We start from the raw sequence: 24504 nt of genomic DNA, 5'->3' as shown, positions 1-24504 counted from the left end.
CATGAGCTGTTCTTGTCTCATATATTCCACACGAATCAGTGCATAATATTCGCATTATATATATATATATATATATATATATATATAACTGGAGATTTGCAGAGCTTCAGATTAGCAAGAAAGAAGGAAATTGAAAAAAAAAAAAAAAAATATATATATATATATATATATATATATATCATTTATAGTATGCATGTTTATAATGCATACTATAATGCATTTTCTACTATTTGTGTGCAAAACATTACACTAGCATAGTTAGTGAGTGATAAGTTTTGTATTTTTTAAAATATAATTAGTCTGTTCATCTGAATCAACCAAATCATTTGAAATAAATAATGGGAAATAAACGTTTATGTATTTTATTTTTAATTAGATGTTTCTGAGCTCTGAAAGTGGTGAATTTAAGTGATTACACACATTTCTATTCTATTTTTACAGGTTATAGTTTGAGAACCACTGATTCATAAGTATGACAATGCCGATTGAGGTTTACAAAGAGAAAAGCTGTGATCAGTGTGATCTTATATGCACACATATAAGAAGCAAAATTAATTATTAAAAGACATCTGTGTAAATGACAAAGCATCATTTTAACAAGCCCATAATGCTTATTTTCAGGTTAACCAAAATCACAGAAATCATCTACATAACATGTGAAATAGGATGGTATGATGCATCACTTGGTTATGAAAAGTAACCAATCAGTGTAGAATTCAATCATGTGCGAGTTATTTACTATTTAGTCGAAATGGCTTAATTTTTATTAATTTTACAGAATTACACACATTTTTTTTTGCACACCATGTTTCAAGTTACTAGAAATTGCTAATATAATCCTATTTGACACCTAAATTCTTGAACTTTTTCATCAACAGAAACACTGGCTGCAGTATGCTCTACATCTAAAACTTATTTTACACTTCACTGTTTACTAGAACATTCCACTGGTTTTATACATATACTGTGACACTATCACTTTCTATCCAAGTTCATAACCAATAACAGACAAAATAGTATTTTCATGAACATTCTTATGTACAGTAGCATGTAAAATAATTTACAGTACTCCAGATACTGTACTGAGCATTTCTTAAAAACTTTAGAAATAAGGTAAAATAAATAAATAAAATAATAAACACAATATGTTCATATTATTTAAAAATCTTCAAAAATGCAATTTAATATAAAAGTTCCAATTAGTAATTTGGTTTTTATATGAACTAAAAGAAAAGTTATTGCTTTCTGAAAACAATTCATGATATATATCATTATGAAAAGGAACCTGTTCCAAATTTTCATATTAAGTGATAAATCAGCCAGGAGTATGAAACTGTCCAGTGAAAGTGTGAAGAGGAAAACAAACTAAACTTTCAAACTGATTTACATCTTCTAAAGTGTATTTCCTCTCACCTCACTCCTTTTAAGAAATATACTATGTTACGGACTTGTTGAAGTATTTGCAGTATGGAGGAGGGCAGGTGAAGGAAATGCCTTGATTTCTTTATTAAATTCTTTCTTCAGTGCTCTCCATAGTGATAATCTATTCTTGGTAAAAGAAGTTTACATGGGATGAGGTATGACAACAAGAGATATGAAAGAGTCAGGAAAATTGTACACGTTTGCTAGACATGGTTACTGCTATGGACTAGTATCAAGGATGCAGAAGATTCCAAAGTAGCTCCAGTTCATTTCTTTGTATACTTTACACCAGTGTTGCCAACTTCTTTGAAAGTCTTGTTGCAATAATTGTCCTTACAGGTATCATAATCATTATTTTTCTCTAAAACTTTCGTCTGCTAGGAACCACATTACTTATAAATACTCAGTACTTATTGAACATTATTTGCACATAAGCATGTGAAAATAATTTTTTTTTTTTTTTTGGCATCCATTTATAATACCTCTATATGCTTAATTTACACTTATTGAAGACATATGCATGCACACATACATATACACACACACATGTGTACGCACACACACACACACACACACACATACACATAGCTTCCTTGATTGTTGAGTTAACAGCATCAAAGAGATTCCACAGTACTACTTGACTGTCATAAGAAATCAATAATGTAAACTAATGAAAAACTTCAAGAACAATTATCCCAGTTTGTGAATTTGTAATATATATACTTGATTTTTTAATTTATACAACACAATATTCTATTTTCAGAATATGTATGTGCAGTACACATTTATGATTATTAAATGCATGAGGTAATTAATTATAACAAATTTTAATTTATAAGCTGTACACAACACAGATTAAACAAAAATGCTCACTGTGAATACTAAGAAATTAATTTTGTCTTTTTTTTTTTTAGAAAACAATCACATAAATGCATCAATTAGTTATTCATTTATTCACAAATATACAAGAAATCATTTAGGCATTTTAAGATTAATGATTAAAGATGCCTTAAATAGAATCACCTGATATTCTTTCTTACATACTGTGAGCTGCATTGTAAGATTATTATTTTCCTTTACTTTGGTAAGGTGTCACTAGAAAAATTTTAATTCATTATCAAGAATTTGAACACAGTCTTCAGTGGAGAGTTTAATTCCATCTTTGTAAATATAAGACTTTGTTAACTAAGGTAATTTAGGGCTTACCTTTGTACAAAATATGAGCTTCCAGGCTCATAATCAACTCTACCTGAAGGTACATTTCTGAATGATAATCTAAATCCTGCAAGTTCTTGCATAAAGCTGGCAACACTAGCAAGTATACAAAACACCACAAACATGAATTAACATAGATACTGCACATGCAGATCAACATAGAGATATGATTTCCTAATGACTTATGCTAAATCAACTTGCCAACATTCAAGTCTATCCAGCTGCTACTCTCAACAGAAGAGTTGCAAGTATAGTAGGTTGATTCTGAATGTTACCAAAGTACCAATGTTACCAAAGAATGTTTTCTGCAGTGTACCTTGGTGGTGGAGGTGGTATGTTCTGTATGTCACAGGTATCCACCAGTCATCTGGCTTCCTAAAGAATAAATAAATCATTATTACTATTTTATATAATCACAAAAATAAACTATAAATATTTAAAATTATTAGGCTAAGATTATCAAACTCAGGTTGGCCATAAATTTTCATAGAAAATTTGATTTGATTTACATAACAAATGTCAAAAAACTCAAAAGATATAAATAAAATAATGCCAGTTTTCAATTTTTGAAAATTTCACTGGGAAGATCATATAAGACTAAAATAATTTCATTTCTTAGCAAACATTAAATCTCTGATAACAGCACTCTAATAAAAATAAATGGTTCATTCAGAAGTTTTCACTAACTTTAACTATACTCTCTGACTCATTTCATATACAAAGTATTATTATTATTATTATTATACAGGCCTCCATGGAGTCAAAAGACTCATCGTGGGAGGTCGTTTTTAGGAAATACAAAGTCTATCACCACTCCTTGAACCCATTAACCGTCCCCACTCCAACCACTCTCTCAGGCAATGCATTCCAACGTTCAACCACCCTCCATGCAAAGAAACCCCTCCTCACCCTCTTGCGCACAGCCTCCTTTTGTAACTTCCAGGGATGGCCCTCTTGTCATCGCTCCTTCCTGCCGTTCTACCAAGTGAAAGAACTCTCCAATGTCTACCCTGTAACTGCCTCTCAACAGTTTAAAAGTCTCGATTATATCACCTTCTTCTATCCACCAAACTCTGCAGTCCACATTCCCTCAGTCGATCCTCATAACTCATATTGTACAGTCCTGAAACCATCTTTGTTACCGTCTCTCTACCCTTTCCACAGTCAATTTATCCCCTTCAAATCCTGGGGACCAAATCTGAGAACAATAGTCTAAGTGTGGTCTGATCAGGGCTTTATACAACGGAATGATAACCCTTTTATCTCTGCAGGTCAGCATCCGTCTCAGTATTGCAGCAATCCTCTGAGTTACCCTTACCACCTTTGCAATATGCTCCCTGAATTACAGTTTTCTATCAATCATCATCCCCAGATCTCTTGTCTCCCCTACCACCTCCAGTATAGCTCCTCCAATTGAGTATGCATCCTCCAATCGATGGATTCCAAACCTCAAGACTTGACATTTTGTTGCATTGAACCGACCCATTTATTTGCCCATCTGTCTAGTTTATTCAAATCCTCTTGCAGGGCTGCCACATCTGCACTATTACTGATAACCCTTCCCAACTTCACATCATCTGCAAACAACTGAATGTCCCCTTGCAATCCATTGACAATATCATTGATATAAAGATTGAACAATACAGGTCCCAGCATTGAGCCCTGTGGAACCCCACTTGTAACCTTCTGCTTCTTTGATATTGCCTCATCATACACAACTCTCTGATACCTATCAGTCAGCCAATCCATTTGACTAACCTGACATTTAAACCCATGTGCTGCAACTTAAATATCAGCTTATCATTTGGCACCCTGTCAAACGCCTTTGCAAAATCCAAAAAAAATGGCAGTATATGCCTTTCCCTCATCAAATGCTCTTGTCACGTTATTATAAAAGGTAATCATATTACTAAAGCAAGAGCGCCCCTTAACAAATCCATGTTGATTCTCACAGATAACATTACCCTCATCTCCATTGCTGTATATAGTCCTTCACTAATTTCTCCAAGACCTTAACAACTATTGATGACACACACACACACACACACAAACAGGCCTATAATTAGACACTTCCAATCTACTACTGCCCTTATGCAGCGGCACTATCTTACCTTCCTTCCATTCCTTGAGTATCTGTCCTGCAGCCAGACTTTTATTGAAAAGCCAGGTCAACAGAGCTGTCAGTTCTTTAGCACATTCTCTCAAAACCCGTGGTGAAATACCATCCAGTCCAACAGCTTTATTGGTATCCAGAGTACTCAGTATTTGGAACGCCCTCTCCTCTAAACCCTGAACCTGCCCTATCCCTCTAGTATTAAAACCTCCTCCAGGATGAAATACTCCAATAAAGTGCCCATTGAACAGCTCCACTATGTCCTCTGCATCAGTCACTCTATTCCCATTTTTATCCCGTAATGTCATTCTTCCACAATTGTTTCTCCGCCTACTGGCCACATAGCTAAAAAATTCCCTAGGATTTTCTTTGGATCTTAGTGCCAATCTCTTCTCATATTCGAGTTTCCTACCTCACCATTCTGGTCACTCTAATGGCCTGCGTTTTTCATTCTTTGTGTATCTGTCCTCCACCCCTCTCCTTGTATATCTTCCATAATCTCTTTTTCAACTGCAGTTCCTGTTTGATATCGTTTGTCATCCACTTTACACCAAATTGTGTCCGCTTCTTCACTTGTGGAATACAGCTTACTATTGCTGCTAACAAATATTCTTTCACAATTTCCCAAGCACTAATGATATTCTGGCCTTCCAATTCTGCCCCTAGTTGATATCTAAGACTACTATAATCACCTGCCTTATAATTCCACATACGTTCCCTTTTCTTTGATAGACCTGCATATCTGTTCATCTTCCAAGTCAAAACCACATGGTCACTCTCTCCAACTGGTGGGAGAGATGTCATCTCACTTATTATCAGCTCTTCTGATGCTATGACCAAATCCAAAACTCTTGAACCTCTTGTTCCCTCCATTACATGCTGCCGAAGACATTTGTCCCTCAAGAATTCCAGAAATTTATTCCCTTCTTATTACTTGCATTTTCCTCTTCCCAGCTTATACTGCTGTAGTTAAAATCTCCCATAACAATCATTCTTCTTGCACTTGCCAAGCTCAACTGCCTAAACATCTCCTGGTTCCCACTCTCTGTGCTCCCTGGTTTATAGCAACACCCCAATAAATATCCTGTCTTGGCCACCTCTACCTCACACCATATGCTTTCGAAACCATTTGTGTCACTGCCTTCCAAAGCCTCTACTCTAAGTCATCACTTATCATAAGCAGTATTCCACCACCACGTTTTCCTTTCCTATCCTGCCGAAAAATGCTGTACCCTGCCACTTCAATTCCAGTTATTATATCATCCTCCATCAATCACGTCTCAGAGATCCCAATAATCTTTGGCCAGGTTGATGCTATCAGTGCCACCAATTCATTTCCTTTATTTCGGATACTCCTATCATTAGTATAGAGCATAAAAATGTCACTGCTTCTATACCTATCATTGTCCTCTCTCGACCCCCCCCCCCCCACTGGCTCAATGTTTCCTGACATTGTTCCCCTTTCCCCAAGCACCCATTCCTACAAGAGGCCATCCCTGCTACCATCCACATTGGGAATTCTCATTTCCCTGCATTGACACTGACTTGTTCAGAAAACAACAATCTTTCCAGATGCCTTTGTCCTTCCTCATTCGAATGCAAGCAGTCTCTAGCATACAGTTCCCTTCTGTCTTCAAACGCCCTCCAAGCATCCACATATTCCAACCCTCTCTTCTCACACATTCTGGCTATTATGTGATTCAGTATTGCTGCTCTTCTGCTCATCTCGTCACTATCATACCTGGGCAACACACACACACAATCTTCCCTCTGTGCGTTTTCTTTTGCACAACTTCAAGCAAGAATCTCAGATCTCTCGCCGCCCAATTCACACTGCCTCTCAAGTCATTCGTGCCCACTATCACAATCATCTTATCTATCCTTTCACCCCTCTTAACTGTCATAGCCACATTCTCTATTGTTCCTCCAGGCAAACACTCCTCACGCATCCTATCTTGCACACCACGGATCATTGAGTCACCATACATTACACCTCTCACCATTCCCTCTTTCCTACTGTTTCCATTCTCTCCTCCTCCATCACTCCCATAACTCTCTCTCATTCTCTCTCTTCCACTTATCCTATTCTCACCTCTTGTGTTATTCCCATAACTCTCTCTCATTCTCTCTCTTCCACTTATCCTATTCTCACCTCTTGTGTTATTCCCATAACTCCCTCTCATTCGCTGTCTTCTACTATTCCCATTCTCTCCTCTGTTATCATTCCCATACATCTCTCTCTCTCATTCCATCTCCTCTACTGCTGCTATTCTCTTCTAGCATTCCCATACCTCTCTTTCTCCTACTGTTTCCATTCTCTCCTCTTCTAGCATTCCCATAACTCTCTCTCCTATTGTTTCCATTTTGTCCTCTTCTAGCATTCCCATACCTCTCTCATTCCTTTTCTCCTCTTCTAGCATTCCCATACCCCTCTCTCCTGCTGTTTCCATTCTCTCCTCTTCTATAATTCCCAAAATGCTCTCCTCTCCTTCCCCAAAACTCTCCCTCTCTCCTACTCTGATTTGCCTTGCATTTATCTCTTCCATTCTCCCCATCTCATCTTTCATACTTCTCATCTCATTCACAAGACATTCCACCTCGTCTTTCAACCCATCTATCTTCCTCTGCAAGTCAGTCATTCTAAATTGAAATTCACTCTCCCAAACAAAACCATTTCCGAAACTTTCACAGTCACTCACGCCTTCCACACTATCGACTATTATTTTCTCATTGATATGTTTTTCTTCATTCTCTCCTATTACACCACTCGTCTTCCGATATTCATTTCACGTTCCTGGAGCAACTAGGTCAGTTATAGATATATGTATTTAATTTATTTCCTCCCATTGCCTGCATTTCACGCACACACGCACTCCCACCTCTCTCAACAACCACATATCCAACTCCCGAGACGCATACATGCCGCAAGTACTGCATGCCACAAAGTCCCTTATTATATTACTTATAATGGAGTTCTTAAATGGCAGAGGACTTGGCGACACACCATTTGCGACTGCAGCTGAATCTGCCATCATTCCTTACTGCCGAGGAACTACTAAAGTAATCGTTTACTAAAGTAATTATATATAAAGGCTAAATAAACACTGTATTATATATATATATATATAAATGCTAAATGTATATATACATGTATATAAACTCCCCATATAAACGCTACATTCATCTATACCAAATAGCGAATAACTTATCTTTTCTTCCACCGCCAATACTCCCAACTGTGACCACGCGTTCTTGGTAACTCAAAAATAACACGATATGTAACATGAAACTCTAAAGCAGAACCTCTAAACAACACTTGTGTTACTGAGAAAAAAAATGAGCACAATTCATAAAGGAATTCATACAATACACCTTTTAAAAAAACACTTTTTTTTAACAACAGCTCAAATCCACCGCTGCATGCTTCAGTGACCCTAGCACCCTCCCAAATCATTAATGACATCAGACCTCCATGAAGTCAAAAAGTCATCATGGGAGATACACACTGTTACATACAAAACTCATCAAACTGTGCTTTAAATTCATTCAATGTATCCAAATTCATCACAATGTAAGGCAATGCATTCCAACCACTCGACATGCGAAAAACCTGCTCCTCGCTTCTTTGTTCAATCCCTCCTTATACAGCTTCCAGGGATATACAATGGAATCAGAACCTCTCTATTTCTGTATATTAAGGTCCTCTGTATTATTGTAATAATCTGATGTCATGACTTCACAAGTTGTACAACTTGTACAACTTCAGATCCTTGTCCATCACCACTTCAAGGTATCTTTGTCTCCTCAATTTCCCCACCAAGTGTATGCTTTGCATCCATTGTTGCCTACCAAATTTCAGAAGCGTACACTTTGCAACATTGAACTGACAGTTCCATACTGTTGCCATACATACATACAAACAATCTATTCAAGCTCCTTGTAAGGCCACATCTGCTTGATTCCTCATCACTCTTCCCAGTTTAAAGGAAAGTTGTTTTGGTAAAACAACTTCCCTTTAACAATCACATGCTAACAGGCACAGAGAATAGCAGTGTTATCAACCTACTTTTGTATGCTAGCTCTCACTAACCTTTCCAATCATTAACTACAATTCCACATATACAGATCAGCCTATAATTTGTAGCCTTAGCCCTATCACCACTTTTGTGAAGTGGAAAATTTTACCTTCCTTCCATTCCATTGGGACTTGGCTGTTGCAAGACTCTTGTTAAGCAGGTAAGCCAAGGTTTATACTAACTCCCTGGAATATTCCCATAAGACGTGTCAATCCTATTGCCATATTGACATCTAGCTTACTTAACTCCTTATATATATATATATATATATATAATATATATATATATAAAATATATATATATATATATATATATATATATATATATCTTGCTCACGCACCAATAAGTCTTCTTTCATTTCTCTACACTTGAGCTTCTGATTTCACAGGGAGTTTCACTGAGGATGAAACACCCTGATGAAGTGCTCATTGAATATCTGCAGCAGTTACCAATCTACCACTTTCATCCATTAACATCATCTTGCCATAATTATTCTTTTTTCTGGTTGCCACATATCAAGAAAGAAAAAAAAAGTCCCCATGGCTTTACATGGCCTTATTTGCAAATTTCCACTTTTGCTGCGCTTCTGCTATCCTCACTGAGTCAATCCACTGGCTTGCTCTTTATAGTTATCATGCAACTGATTATTACCATATTCATCTTGTGCTGCTTCCAAAGTGCCTTCTTCCAGATTTCATGCTTAATCCTCTCATTCATCCACTTGACACCTACCTTATTCAGCCTTTTAACCTTTGACATACATCTGCACATTTATGTTGTTAAGTATCTCTTTGTCAGTTCCTACATTTATTTCTTAAAGCAGCATTTTTTTTTTCTTTTCCACTCCACTCCTCATTCCATGCTACAGCTCCAAGTTGTCTCTTAAGCTTCTGATAATCACTAGCCTTGTAATTCCACATATATCCTTTCCTCACAGAAGTCTTCATATGGCTAGCCATATGAAGGGTTCACTTAACCCAGGTGATTAGTTCATAATCACACTCACCAACTGAATGGAAATGCAAAACCCCACTCACAATTACATGTACTTATGAAGTAATCAGATCTAAAACTCTTAATCCTTGCATGCCCTCCCTTACGTACTGCCTGAGATAACTGTCTCTCAAGACACTCATTTTCCTTATTCCAAAATGCTATCTCTTCATTCCAATCTATACTGCCATAATTAAAAGCATCCATAATGTTGGAGGAAATAAGTTGTTGGAGGAAATAAGTACATTAGATATATCGATATCCGACTTTGTTGCTCCAGGAACGGGGAATGAATGTAGGAAGACAAGTAGTATGATAGGAGAGAATGAGAAAATAATAGTTGATAGTGTGGAAGGTGTGAGTGACTGTGGAAGTTTAGGAGATGGTTTTGTTTGGGAGAGTGAATTTAGATTGAGAGTGACTGACCTGCAGAGGGAAATAGATGAGTTGAAAGAGGAGGTGGAATGTCTTGTGAATGAGAGCAGAAGTATGAAAGATAAGATTAGGAGAATGGAAGAGATAAATGCAAGGCGAATCAGAGTAGGAGAGAGAGAGAATTTAGGGAGTATGAGTGAGAGGTATGGGGGTGCTAGAAGAGGAGAGAATGGAAACAGTAGAAGAGAGGGAATGAGAGAGAGGTATGGGAATGCTAGCAGATGAGAGGATGGAAACAGTAGGAGAGACGGAATGAGAGAGAGATATGGAAGTGCTAGAAGAGGAGAGAATGGAAACGGTAGGAGAGATGGAATGAGAGAGAGGTATGGAAATTCTAGAAGATGAGCGGATGGAAACAGTAGTAGGAGAGACAGAATGAGAGAGGGATATGGAAGTGCTAGAAGAGGAGAGAATGGAAACAGTACAAGAGAGAGGTATGGGAATGAAAGAAGAGGAGAGAATGGAAACAATAGGAGTGAGGGAATGGTAAGAAGTATAATGTATGGGGACTCAATGATCTGTGGTGTTCAAGATAGGATGCGTGAGGAGTGTTTGCCAGGAGGAACAATAGAAAGGGTGGCTATGGCAATTAAGAGAGGTGAAAGGGTGGATGAGATGATTGTGATGGTAGGAACGGATGACTTGAGTGGTAATGTAAGTCGGGCAGCGAGAGATATGAGATTTTTGCTTGAGACTGTACGGAAGAAGACAGAGAGAGGAAAAATAGTGTGCGTGTTGCCTAGGTATGATAATGATGAGCTGAGCAGAAGAGTGGTGATATTGAATGGCATAATAGCGAGAATGTGTGACAAGAGAGGACTGGTATATGTGGATGCTTGGAGTGCGTTTGAGGAAAGAGAGGAGTTGTATGCGAGAGACTGTTTACATTTGAATGAGGAAGGACGTAGGCATCTGGAGAGATTGCTGTTCTGAACGAGTCAGTGTGTCCCAGGGAGGATGATAGCAGGGGTGGCCTCTTGTGGGAATGGATACTTGGTTGATCAGCGGGAAGGAGTGATGACAAGAGGCCATCCCTGGAAATTACGAAAGGAAACTGTGAGCAAGAGGGTAAGGAGTGGTTTCTTTGTGTGGAGGGTGGTTGAGCTGTGGAATGCATTGCCTGATGGAGTGGTGGGAGCGAGAACGGTCAGTGAGTTTAAAGAATGGTATGATAGACTTTGTGTTTCTCAGGGGGGGGACCTCCCCTCGATGAGTCTTGACAGACTTTATGTCTTAGGAAGGACCTCCCACGATGAGTCTTTTGACTCCTTGGAGGCCTGAATAATAATAATAATAATAATAATAATAATAATAATCACCCTTCCTTTGCTCACTAACACAAATTGCTTTTACATCTCTTTATCTCCACATAGCCTCTTCCTGTCAACCTCCACCTCACACCACACTGCCACAATTTCCTTCTTTCATGTCTACCTTATGTGGACATAATTCCCCTGCTATCATTAGTAGCACTTCCCCTCCTTTCTTGTCGTTTCTATTCTCACAAAAAATGTTGCACCCCTTCCATTTCTATTCTTGTCAGGATATCATCCTCCTTCAACCTCATTCCAATAGTTTTTGGATGAATAAACTAAATCAGTGAAAAAATTTCATCTTCCTTATTTCTGATGCTCCTGACATTTGTAAATAAACACGTCAGTTCAGTTTTAAGGTCTATAACCTGTTCTGCCCAAGCCATCTGTTATTATGATTTCTCAACTATACTTGCCCAATCACCTTTATCACTGCTTAACCCCTATATGACTCCTAAGTCTCAACTACCCCCCCCCCCCCAATGCAGAAGGATTATCAAGAAACAGTGCTATAACATAGAACTCTAGTGAAAACAATGTTCTCTAATCCTCTAATGTAATCTCAGAGGATGTCAGATTATTGAGGAAAGTGAAAAACTATAGTGTGGTAGGAAAGGTAGTTGCAGATATCACAATAATGAGCATGGCAAGTGAAACATCATGAATGGTAAGTTTGTGGAGCTGCATGGGAAGAAAGATGTTAACATATGGGATGCATTCAAGGGACAGATGGAATTATATAAATGTATTTCAAAAGTCAAAAGATGAAATAAGGAGGTGAAAAAGTGAAAGAAGGTGCAAAATATATGAATCAGGAGATTAAACATGCAATTAGGAAGAAAAAAGCATTATGGAGACAGCACAAGATAAATGGTAATAATCAATTGCATGAGGAGTACAAAAAACACTGTAAATGTGATTTGGTTGTTAGGACACGTACTGCAAAAGTGCAGTACGTGTATGACACACACACACAAATATATACAGCATCACAATGGATGAAAAACACTAACATACTGCATGTTAATGGATTAAAATGGTAGTTAATAATGGCTGTAGAGGATGTAACTGAGGTATTTGAAAAGCAATTCATCAACTGTTTCTGACTAAGGTAGTGTAAAATACCCTTAGTCAGAAACAGATTCAAGGAAAAGTCTTTCGTATTTATATTTGCTGCAATGGAGTAGAGTGCTATAGTGGTGAAAACAGATATAGTCCTTATGTTCAGCAATTCAATGTTGGCTGTCCTGCCTGTTTGGCCATTGCAGGATAGTTTACAACAACAAGGCATATGGTGAGTACCTGGCAGGTCTAGGGAATGTGGCTGGGTCTTTGGTGAAGTGGATAAGGGTTGCTAATTTTTTTATATGGTTGGTAAGTGGTTGAAAGGTTGTATTTTTTTTTTCACATATGTTTTGGATATGTGGAATAGTGATAGCTTTGGTGTAGTGTCTGTTCTTGAGAGGGGAAGAGGGTGTGTAGGTTTGGGGTTTTAATATTTTTGGATATGGTAGGAATTGTAGCCATTGGCTAAGAAGATTTTGTGAATGTGGAGAGAGAGAGAGAGAGAGAGAGAGCACTATCATCTGAATTAATTAATTTAGCTCTGTTATATAAAGTTTTAAAAATTCCATACTATTGGGAGGGTGGTGCAACTGTGAATATATCTACCAGCATGTGCGAGTTTTCTGTAAATAGAGAATGGTAAATATCCATCAGGCTGATGTGTAATTAAAATACCTACAAACAGGAGACTGTTGCCATCTTCTTTTTCTAATGTGAATTGAATCCTGGGATACTGATTGTTTAGATGTGTTAGAAATATGTTGAGAACGTCAGGGCCATGCTGCCAAATGGAGAACACATCGTCAAAAAATGGGTCCATATGGGGCAGAGTTTAAAGCTTTCTCTTCAAATGTTTCCATGAAGAAATCAGCTGGAGTGAGGGGGGGGGGCAGAGAGCCCATGGCAGTCCTCTCTATTTGTTTGCAGAATTTCCTTGCCAAATGAAATAGTCAGAGCTCATAGTGAACTTAAACAATGCTGAAATATCAGGAGGCAATTTAGTTTGAATAAGGTCTAAAGCGTCCTTAAGCGGGACATTAGTAAATAGAGAGGAGCCATTGAAACTGACAATAATGTCATTGTGTTAGAGTGTGAGGTTTACTATACTGGATTTAAAGTGGGCTGAGTTTTTTTAGTGTGTGTGTGGAGGGGGGGGGTGCCAGTATATTGGAAAAGCACTTTTGCTAAATATTTGGCTAATATGTATGTGGGTGAATTGACAGCATCTACAATTGGGCATAGTAGCACATTCTGTTTATGAATTTTAGGTAATCCATATATGTGGTGGAGGTAGAGGGGGGGGGAGTCTAGAATTATATGGTTTTACTTTATTAGTAACTTTAACAGGCCAGAAGAACCTTTTTTTAGATGTCTGTGGACTAGTCTGATCTATGTATCGGTAGGTTCATTGTCTAAGGGGAAGGTAGGTTGAGTGATCTTTAAGCAAAGAAGCAAGTTTTAATGTGTACTCACAGTAATTTAGAACTAATGTAGCATTTCCCTTATCAGATGTAGTAATTATTATTTTATTCTTCTTTTTGATTTCCAATAGCACTTCATATTCTTCATAAGAGAGGTTACTTTTTGGAGGTTTTGCTTGAGTCAGTACATTGGCCAGCATGACATCATTGGCAATATGGATAGGAAGGCTAAGAATCCCACATTAATCTTAATCATAATTTCTTATGTAGGAATTTTTTTTTTTTTTTAGGTGCAAGAGCACAGTTGTGGCCAAGAATATCATTTTGGTAGGACCGTATGCAATACTAGTAAAATTTTTTAGATGTACTTTAATTCATTTTGGAGCATGATATCATTGGAGTGAATGACTACGTCAGTGTATGTGTTTACTACTCTGCATTTATTTATTTATTTTCTGTAGGTGTAAGTTAACATTCTATATTAAATTACACGTGTGAGTCATATATAAATTATACACCTTAGGTTTAAGGTATATATTAATATAACTAATAAGTTATATTAATATAACTTACATCTGTAAGATAAGTATTAATATGATGGTGTAAGTTAATATTCTGGAATCTGTTAAGTGTGTTGTTAAAAAGCATGAGAAAGAGAGAGTCAACTAAAACTCAGGTGACTAAAGTATCATTGACATCTGATAGGTGGCATCTAAGAATAAGCTACATTAAATTTGTGCTCCCGCATTTTATCGTTATTGCAAGTGTGTTTCGTGCAAAATAATCAGTAAATGGAAAACTAACAGAGGGTACTAAAGGAGCTGATTACTTCTGCACAACTTGTAAGTACTGATAGTCAATCAAATCAGTTATCTTTACAATTAAAAAACAGCCACATGAAAGCACCACTATGGCTACCATACAGAGTAAAGATGATGGCAACAAAGGTCAACAATGAAAGAGTACCTCGAGTCTTCTCAGCATAGTGGGGTCGATCACCAACAAACAGAAAACAGAATGACAATATGAAGTATTGCAGTTGTAAAACTGAAGTTACAGGAAAAAAAAAGTATATTATGCAATTTCTGTTGCCACTGGCTACATGCTTCCTGCACAAATATAGATGAATCAGCGCAAAAGTTTTTTTTTATCGATCTCAATGCCTTTCTTCTGTTTGATATGCCTTCTTCCATAAAACAGCCACTAAACTTAGGCAAATGAGTCTAAAACCTTGAACAACGCCTACCTTAATACTATGATTGAAATAGTATTGGAAAAGCACTTTTGCTAAATATTTGGCTAATTTGTATGTGGGCGAAAATAAGCTCAAGATACTCGATGACCAGTGCCTGATCGCAAGTGCACCCTTGCTGCTAACGAACTCTGCAACCTAATTGCATCAGTGGTACACAAGTTAATCAAGGCCGAAAAAACAAGAAACTTAATGCCGTTATTTTGAACTTCCTCAAAGAAAATGGTAAATCATTAAAAGAAGATGTCCGCAAATTTGCAGGAGAATGCAACTTTGATCCCAGAAACATCATCAAATTCCACCATTTCGGACACCATAAACAAAAGAAAGGATGGAACAAACTTTCCACATCTCCTGAAAGCAACCTGTGACACACTGATAAGTGCATCCAAATTAATAATGACAATAAACAACAAGTTAAAGGACACTTGCTCCTCAATCGTTCATAAATACTCGACCTGACTTAACATTCACCCATTGGGAACTAAAACGCCAACTTCGAAGACAACTTGAAGAAAAATGCCAAGATGGAGACAACAGTTGGATCATAGACTACAAACAAGTGCAAAAATCAAGTGACGCCACTAGTAGCCACCAAGTAGACAGTATGCAGGAAATGCATAGTAAATGTGCAAGACCCTTGCAGTCAAATACATGCCTCGCATATCCTTGCATATCCACTTCACCAAACCCCACTTACTCTTTTTAGCAGAAACTCAAATCTCACCTCTCCCATCACTATCCATTTCAACCTTCCAAACTACACACTATTTAGCTCCTTTCGATCCAAGGGTAGCATCTGCACATATATCCACTGTGACATACCCGTCCAGAGTGCACCTAACCTAGAATTACCAAACTTTGACCTTCTTTAGTTAAAATCCCAACTGGCCAGGACATATATATATGTCCAGATAAATCTAGATATGATTCTGTAAAACCTATTGAATAACATGGATAAGAAGTGCAAGTTAGTCTCACTATTTCATCTACCTCAGCCGGTAGAGCAGTTAAAAAACCCTTCCCCACTCAGTCAAATTCATCTACTGTCTCAATTGCTCTCTTAATGTCACAACCACTCTGAGCTCTTTAATTTCCTCTCCTTATAAACTGATTTTCTCTAGTCCCACTCTCCTAACAGTGGAATCATCCTCCTAGGAGATTTTAATGTCCATAACACCAACTGGCTTTCCTCCTCCAGTTGTACAGATCTTGCAGGTAGATGCTGAACCATTTTTCATCACTAATGACCTTACACAAATTCTTCACATGCCAACCAGAATACCAGATAACCCGAACCACTCCCCAAATACCCTAGATCCCTTCCTTACCAATGATCCTTCCAAATACGCAGTGAGCCCCTTGGGTAATTCTGACCACAATTTCATCCCCACATGCTCATCCCCTCCTTAATGCAACAACACTTACACAGTCACTCCCACACAAGAGCAGTTTGGCATTATAACAGTGCCAAGTAGGACAGCCTCCAAGACTACTATGCTTCATTCCCATGGTTGGACTATTGTTTCCAGTCTTTCAATCCAAACATATGCACCGAACGTATCACCAAAATAATCCCCACTGGCATGAATTGCCATCCCCTATCTAAACTCTAGTTCTCCAAAAGATGTGCCAAGGCTGTTCAAATGAAAAATCAAGCATACCATAACTGGCTCAAATCAAGAACTCCATCCACCTTCAGTGCTTATACTAAAGCCCTTAGGGAAGGAGTGATGACAAGGGGCCATCCCTGGAAGTTACAAAAGCAAACTGTGAGCAAGAGGTGAGGAGTGGTTTCTTTGCATGGAGGGTGGTTGAACCGTGGCATGCATTGCCTGATAGTGGTGAGAGCGAGAACGGTCAATGAGTTTAAGGAGTGGTATGATAGACTTGTAATTCCTGAGGGGGACCAGCCACATCGAGTCTTGATAGACTTGTGTTTCCTAGAAAGGACCTCCTGCGATGAGTCTTTTGACTCCTTGGAGGCCTAAATAATAATAATAATAATAAAGCCCAAAACCGATGCAAGAAAATTATCAATGCTTCCAAAACAGAATTTAAATGGGCAAAAAGGGAAACTTGCAACCTGCCCAAATGGCAACTGTGCCTTTTGGTCTCTTGTCAAAGCAAATGGTCGTAGCTTTTGCCCTATACTATTACCACCTTTATCATATGCTCTATTGCATCATCACCTACAGAAAAAGCTAATCTCCTGGCTTCACACTTTGCCTCCAATGCATGCATAACTGACAATGGCAATTAGCCCCCCAGTCATTCCAACTACACTATTTCCCTATAGTCTTTTGTTAGAAGGAGATCAGAAACCTATTGTCTAAATTAGACACAAAAAATCTCCTGGCCCTGATGGCATTCCCCCAATTGTCCTGAAGGTTTCTGCACTAGAACTGACTCCGCTCCTATGCCACCTGTACATACCTCTCTTACTCCACTGGTATATATCCCAAAGCAAATTGGTCTATATTCTTGAAAGTTTATTTTTCACTTGGTCAGACTATAATAAATTTAGTTTAATCCTTTATCCAAGTGTGTGCAAACAAAGACTGCGCCTGAAAGTATCTTCAGGACTGGGATAAAGTGGTACAACACCAGGCAACTCCTTGCAAAGGTGGAGCAAGCTACCAACACTACAAAACTACCAACACCATGGCTCCCACTGAAGAGACCTCAACAAAGGTCGAAACTAGTCTGGTTAGTGGCCCTTCCCTTAATGCATAACATTATACATATCCGCAAGGAGATGTGTTTTGCATTATGGGAGATACTGAGATAGGAGTGTTGGTAGCTTGCCCCACCTTTGCATGGAGTTGCCCGGTGTTGTACCACTTTACCCCAGTCCTGAAGATACTTTCAGGCGCAAACTTTGTTTGCACACACTTGGATAAAGAATTAAACTAAATTTATTATGGTCTATATTCAACCCATTCCTAAGAAGTGTGACAACACTGTCATCTAAACTACCGCTCTATCTCGCTCACCTCAGTCCTATCTAAAGTGATGGAGAAAACTCAATTCTCAATTCCTACACTATCTTGAAGACACCCAGCTATTAAGAGACTACCAGTAGGGATGTAAAATTTTATGTCAGCTGTGCCATTGTACATATATTCTAATATTCTATTATCAACCTTATGTTGCTATCAACTGCACCTTTTATTCCTTTTACATGTGCATTTTAGGCCTAACATTTCTTCTACTTCACTCAAATAAAACTATAATCTGCTTAATATAGACCTCACTGTTAACCTTTATAATCTTCTTTATGTCCACATCCGATGGTTAGCCTAGTGGCTTTGTGCTTCGCAACCATATGCCTGGGAAAGGAGTGTCCTGGGTTCGATTCCCGTCGCCGACGTGAGGAACTTAAGGATCTTCCTCAGCCATAGCCAAGTTAGCCGGTCTTGGGTGAGGACAGCAGGGTTTTTCATCTCGCAAGCAGGCAAACTGTCCCCATGAACACACAGATCTACAGCCATAAATACTTAACCCCCCATGAGGGGGCTCAACTTGCCCCAATAGGGATGGGGGAGGAAACTCCATATGAATAAATAAATAAAAATTCATGTCCACACTGCTAGTGAATGACCTCTGTTATTAGTCTATCCACGATAAACAGGTTACCAACTCTCAAACTATGCAATTTAGAAAAATTTATTTGTTTAACGACTGCACCATTCTAAATTATTATTATTATTATTATTACTTGACACCTTCAGGGAGTCCAAGGACTCATCGAGGGTGGGCATCTACTCTACAACTCTCTATCTCCACCACATCTACACCAACACCATCTACAGCCCACCAATAGTATTTTCACAGACAATCATAAACATCCAAGCCCACGGTGGGATTCGAACCCACAGCCTTTTGGCTGGAGAGTGGATACGCTAACCACTCGGCCAAATAGGCCGGCATATATTATATATAAATTATATATATAGCTTGAGAATTTAAGTATGGAACATATGCAAGATCAAATTTAACATACACAACCTTTATAGCTAGTCATGGCAATTCTTATTAATTAAACAGGCTTGCAGGTTCACTAATCACTAATTTTTTTGGAGACAGTGCATTGGCAAATAGATCAGGCAAGATAGTTACACAAACAAAACATATTATTTTAACCTAGTAAAATGGTACAATGCACAGACTAATAGGAGACATTAACTCTCTAAGGCCTAACACATACACAGTAGGCATGTGGCAGAATATTATACACACTTAATTAACCCTGTCACAATGCTTAGATATCTAAATTAGACAGGTAGGTGCCTCTTATGTTACACTTAGCTAAACTTTGTTCACTACACATAGAGGTTAACATTCGTTTTCCCTTTCATTGCCGCAACTTATTAACTAACTAAATACTAACAATTTCCTGTAAGCACACACACACACACACACACACACACACACACACACACACACACACACACACACACACACACACACACACACACACACACACACACACACACACACACACACACACACACACACACACACACACACACACACACACACACACACACACACACACACACACACACACACACACACACACACACACACACACACACAATTCTCATGCACAAGCTTTTAAGACATTAACAAAGTAGTGCTTACTTACATTTACTTTTATAAACACAGCTCAATCAATTTGAACAAACTTTAGCTAATTTAGCTTGACGTTTTGTCTTCTTCCTGGGTACTGGCTGTTGCCTGGACGATCCTGGCAGTTCTGCTGTAGAAGTTTTCATGAAAGCTTAGGTTGATTTTCCGTTGCAAAATTGGAATGGAACTGCCAAAGTCACCGCGATTTCTAACAGGTAACCACACTCTCGTAGCTTGTTATTTCAATGTATTTCCTTAGGAAATACATTGAAATTAAAAGCTTCGCCTCTTTTCACCTGGGGTCATGTACCTGGAACCAAAATCTGGAGACAAAAAAAATCGAGAGCCCCGAGTGAGTGTTTTAGCTCTCTTTTATATTGTTTCTACTTCTTTGTTCTCCACGATATAGTTTCCAGGATTACCCGTGAGCACGATGATGTCACTTCGGCTCCCTCCATTCTTGGGGGCATATTTCTATATTCACATGACCTTGCAAACTTTTGTTTTTACTTCATCATCACTATAATCTGGGTGAATCCCTTACTTTCTGTTTTACACATACTTCAATATACATTAATTTATGCATTTTAACAGTAGAAGTATAACATTTATTTTACTACATTATGATCTCTATTTTTTATATGTTCGGAAACCTCTGTAAAATTGATCTCAAAAATTTAATCAATAAAATTTCTCAAGAGATTTTACTGGACTCTGTCGCTGCTGGTCAAAAGGAGATCTCCTCTCATACATCACCCATCTCTGGACAAATGCCATGGAGAAATTTGATAAATCTCAAGTAGTTGCACTTGATTATCTCCAAGGCTTTTTTTTGACTGGGTCTGGCACAAAGGCTTACTAAGCAAACTTCCATCATTTTGGACTGTCTCAGAACTTCCGCAGTTGGACTGCCAGCTTTCTGTCTGGACACAGACTACATTTTATAGTAGATGGTTACCTATCCTCTCACCATCCAACTAATGCTGGGGTTCCACAAAGTTCTGTTCTCTCACCAACCCTCTTCCTTCTGTATATTAATGACCTACTTCAGTTGACCTCGAACTCAATACACAGTTTTGCAGATGACAGCACATTGCACTCCTCCCTTTCATTTGACAAACCTTACTCTACACAACTCACTTCAACCACCACTGCCCTCAATTCTGACCTCGAAGCCATCCTTCAATGGGACTCAGATAACAACCAAGTTCTGTCGTATTTCTTACAAAAAAAGAACCATTTTCCCTCAATATTATTTTTGAAAACACTGAAATTTCCAGACAAGATGAGATTTCTCTTCTTGGAATTACCCTGACATCAGGCCTCTCCTGGCATAAACACATCACAACCATTGCATTCCTCAGCTTCCAAAAAATTACTCTTGTGTAGAGGCTTAAGTGCTGTGAGGACATTATGTTGGAGGTTTAATGGACTTTTTTACAGCACTCACAAAGAATTAAAATAGAATTTAATAATTCCTATATTTCGTCCTAGTCACTAGGACATCTACGGGGATTACAAAGACAATTAATGTAACATGCACACAAAAACTTACAATACTAAGCCCAACCACGTGGGTGACAATAAAGTCCTATCTAGGTGGAGCGCCCTCTAAGGGCAGTTGTAGGTGGCCTGGAATGTAAGGTGGGACCTCTGGCGATGACTGTTTCCCAAATCTTCGGAAGCTTAATGCAACCGTATTTGTTAAGATTTGGTTGGTTTTTGAGAGCTGCTGCTGCTTCTAAGAAAAGTCTCTCTTTCTTGAATTTGCTGTGGTGGAGCATGGTGGTTTTTTTCCATGATACTCTGTGGGTGGTGTCCAAAACATGGTCAGCCAAGCCTGAATGTTTTGGACACCACCCACAGAGTATCATGGAAAAAAACCACCACCATGCTCCACCACAGCAAATTCAAGAAAGAGAGACTTTTCTTAGAAGCAGCAGCAGCTCTCAAAAACCAACCAAATCTTAACAAATACGGTTGCATTAAGCTTCCGAAGATTTGGGAAACAGTCATCGCCAGAGGTCCCACCTTACATTCCAGGCCACCTACAACTGCCCTTAGAGGGCGCTCCACCTAGATAGGACTTTATTGTCACCCACGTGGTTGGGCTTAGTATTGTAAGTTTTTGCGTGCATGTTACATTAATTGTCTTTGTAATCCCCGTAGATGTCCTAGTGACTAGGACGAAATATAGGAATTATTAAATTCTATTTTAATTCTTTGTGAGTGCTGTAAAAAAGTCCATTAAACCTCCAACATAAAATCCAAAAAATTAGGATTTCTCTTTCTCTCAAAACGTTACTTCACCTCTAAACAGCTGTTAAACTTATACAAGTCACAAATATGCCAGCTATCAAATACTTCTCTCACATTTGGAGTGGGACTCCTAAAAGCTTCCTAAAAACTCCTAAAAGAAATACAATATGCAAACTTTTAAATCAAATGTAAACAAGTTTCTCCTTTCTCAACCCACTATCCATATATGGTACCAACATAATATAGGGGTGCTTAAGGGTCAAAGCTATATAACTGAGAGGAGACCTTCACATAGCCTTTAAAGGAATGCGGAGAACCGACTAGGGCTTCTGACCTAATGTCCAATCCTCACCTTCTCGTGGTGCACCCTGTTGGGTATCTATTTGGATACTGAATGGACGAGGATGGGCTGGCAATTTGGGATTTAGCCGACCAAATTGCATTCTTATTGGTTAAACCAAAATAAAAAAATGATGGTACAACATGACAAAATTTCATGCCGGCTGGGGCATCGTCTGGTTAAACAAAGCCCCCGTTGTTTTCGCCAGGGAACCAGGGCAAACAGCGAAAAGTCAGCTACTGGAACAAATCTGAAAACAAACCCCAACTCAACATCACCAGAGTTAAAGATCGGTACTATCAACGTAAGAAGCCTGAATGGCAAAGAAATGGAGCTGGCTGAGGAATTAGATAAGTACCAGATCGACATACTAGGGGTGATTGAAACAAAAAAGACCAAAACTGGTGAGATCTTTCTGAGCAATAAATACCAAATGTTATATTCAGGCAATGACAATCAAGGAAAAGAAGGAGTAGCCATAGTATTCAACACAAAACACGAGGCTAATCTTCTTCAATGGCAGTCAGTCTCAAGTAGAGTAATTTGGGCAAATATGAGAATGGGGAACTGGACAAAGAGACTTATTTGTGCCTATGGTCCCACAGAAGGTTCTACTAAGGTAGAAGTGGAGGAATTTTATGAGGCTTTAGAAAAAAGCAACTGACACAATGAAAAATGAAAAGTTGGTCCTTGTTGGGGATCTAAATAGCAGATTAGGAAACGATTGTGAGACATACAAAAATATTTTGGGAAAATTTGGAGAAAATAGCAAAGCTAATAATAATGGGAAATATCTGTTGGATTTCTGCTCAGGACATGGACTGGTTATTACTAACACCATGTTCCAACATAAAAATGTGCACAAATTCACATGGAGAGAAGAGGCTAGGAATAAGAAAAGTCTCATTGACTATGTTATTGTTGATAGTGATGTTTTCTCCCTGGTGCAGGACACCAGAGTGTACAGAGGATTTGAAATTGGAAGTGATCACTATTTAGTCTTGAGCAGGATAAAATTGAATTTCATATTGAAAAGAATAACATGTAAGAAAGTTTTAAAGCGAATAAAAGTTGAGCAGCTCTCAGATGTGAACTGTAGACTAAAATACGCAAAGATTATTGAAGAAAAAATGAAAGAGTTTGAGAACAGGAATCAAACCTTGGAGATTCAGTGGCAAACTCTGAAGAAAACATTGATTGATTCTGCCAGAGGCATGTGGTGAGGTTGTCTGTAAGGATAAAAAAATCAGAACTCCCTGGTGGACACAGGAAGTTAAAGAGGCAGTGAAGGAAAAGAAGAAAGCATACCAAAAGTTCCTGTCAAATAAGTCAGCTTGTGCTCTTAGAGAATATAGAGACAAATGCAAGAATGCTAAACACTGTGTAAAACTAGTTAAACACAAGTCATTGGAGGACTTTGGCAAGAATATAGAAAATAAATATCAAGAAGGTGGCAAAATATTCTGGAGGTTGTTGAAGAAGCTTAAGAATGGAGGAAAGAGTGCCGTAAAAGGAATTAGAGATGGAAACGGGAGAAAAAGATATCCTTGAAGTATGGAGTAATTACTTTGAAAAACTGCTAAATGAAACAAGCAGTGATGATAGCACAGTGGTAAAAAACACTCACCAGGCATGCAGTCAGGAATACATATCCATACTTGAAGTAGAAAAAGCCATCAAAGGCTTGAAATGTGGAAAGGCAGCAGGAGTAGATGATATTCGACCAGAAATGCTGAAGTATGGTGGTATAAGAGTCTTACAGTGGCTGCACTGCATAGTTCGGAAAGCCTGGACAGATGGACGAATTCCTGATGATTGGAGTAGAGCTCTCATAGTACCCATATATAAAAAGGGAAATAAAACTGAATGTGAGAATTACAGAGGTATTTCCCTGAGTGTTCCTGGCAAGATCTATGCAAGTATACTCGAGAAACGGTTGAGAAGAAATGTGGAAGAAAAGCTTGG

The 24504-nt window shown here is 38.3% G+C and overlaps 1 protein-coding gene across 4 annotated transcripts in view; it reads right to left on the bottom strand.

Moving 5' to 3' along the window:
* Positions 1 to 346: 346 nt before the first annotated feature.
* The window catches only part of LOC150103618 (proteolipid protein 2-like), a 171334-nt gene continuing 147176 nt past the window's right edge, over positions 347 to 24504 (bottom strand). For all 4 annotated transcript variants that reach the window (XM_090397678.1, XM_090397676.1, XM_090397677.1 and 1 more), the window contains exon 6: positions 347 to 3012. The gene's annotated coding sequence lies outside the window, so the exon portion shown is untranslated. The remainder of the gene's footprint in view (positions 3013 to 24504) is intronic.

This window comes from Typopeltis vanoorti, chromosome 9, assembly GCF_054136105.1.
Source record: "Typopeltis vanoorti isolate ZY-2024b chromosome 9, IOZ_Tvanoo_1.0, whole genome shotgun sequence".
In the NCBI taxonomy this organism is placed as follows: Eukaryota; Metazoa; Arthropoda; class Arachnida; order Uropygi; family Thelyphonidae; genus Typopeltis; species Typopeltis vanoorti.
Note: the sequence above shows the minus strand (reverse complement) of the source record. Positions and strands in the feature narration are given on the sequence as shown.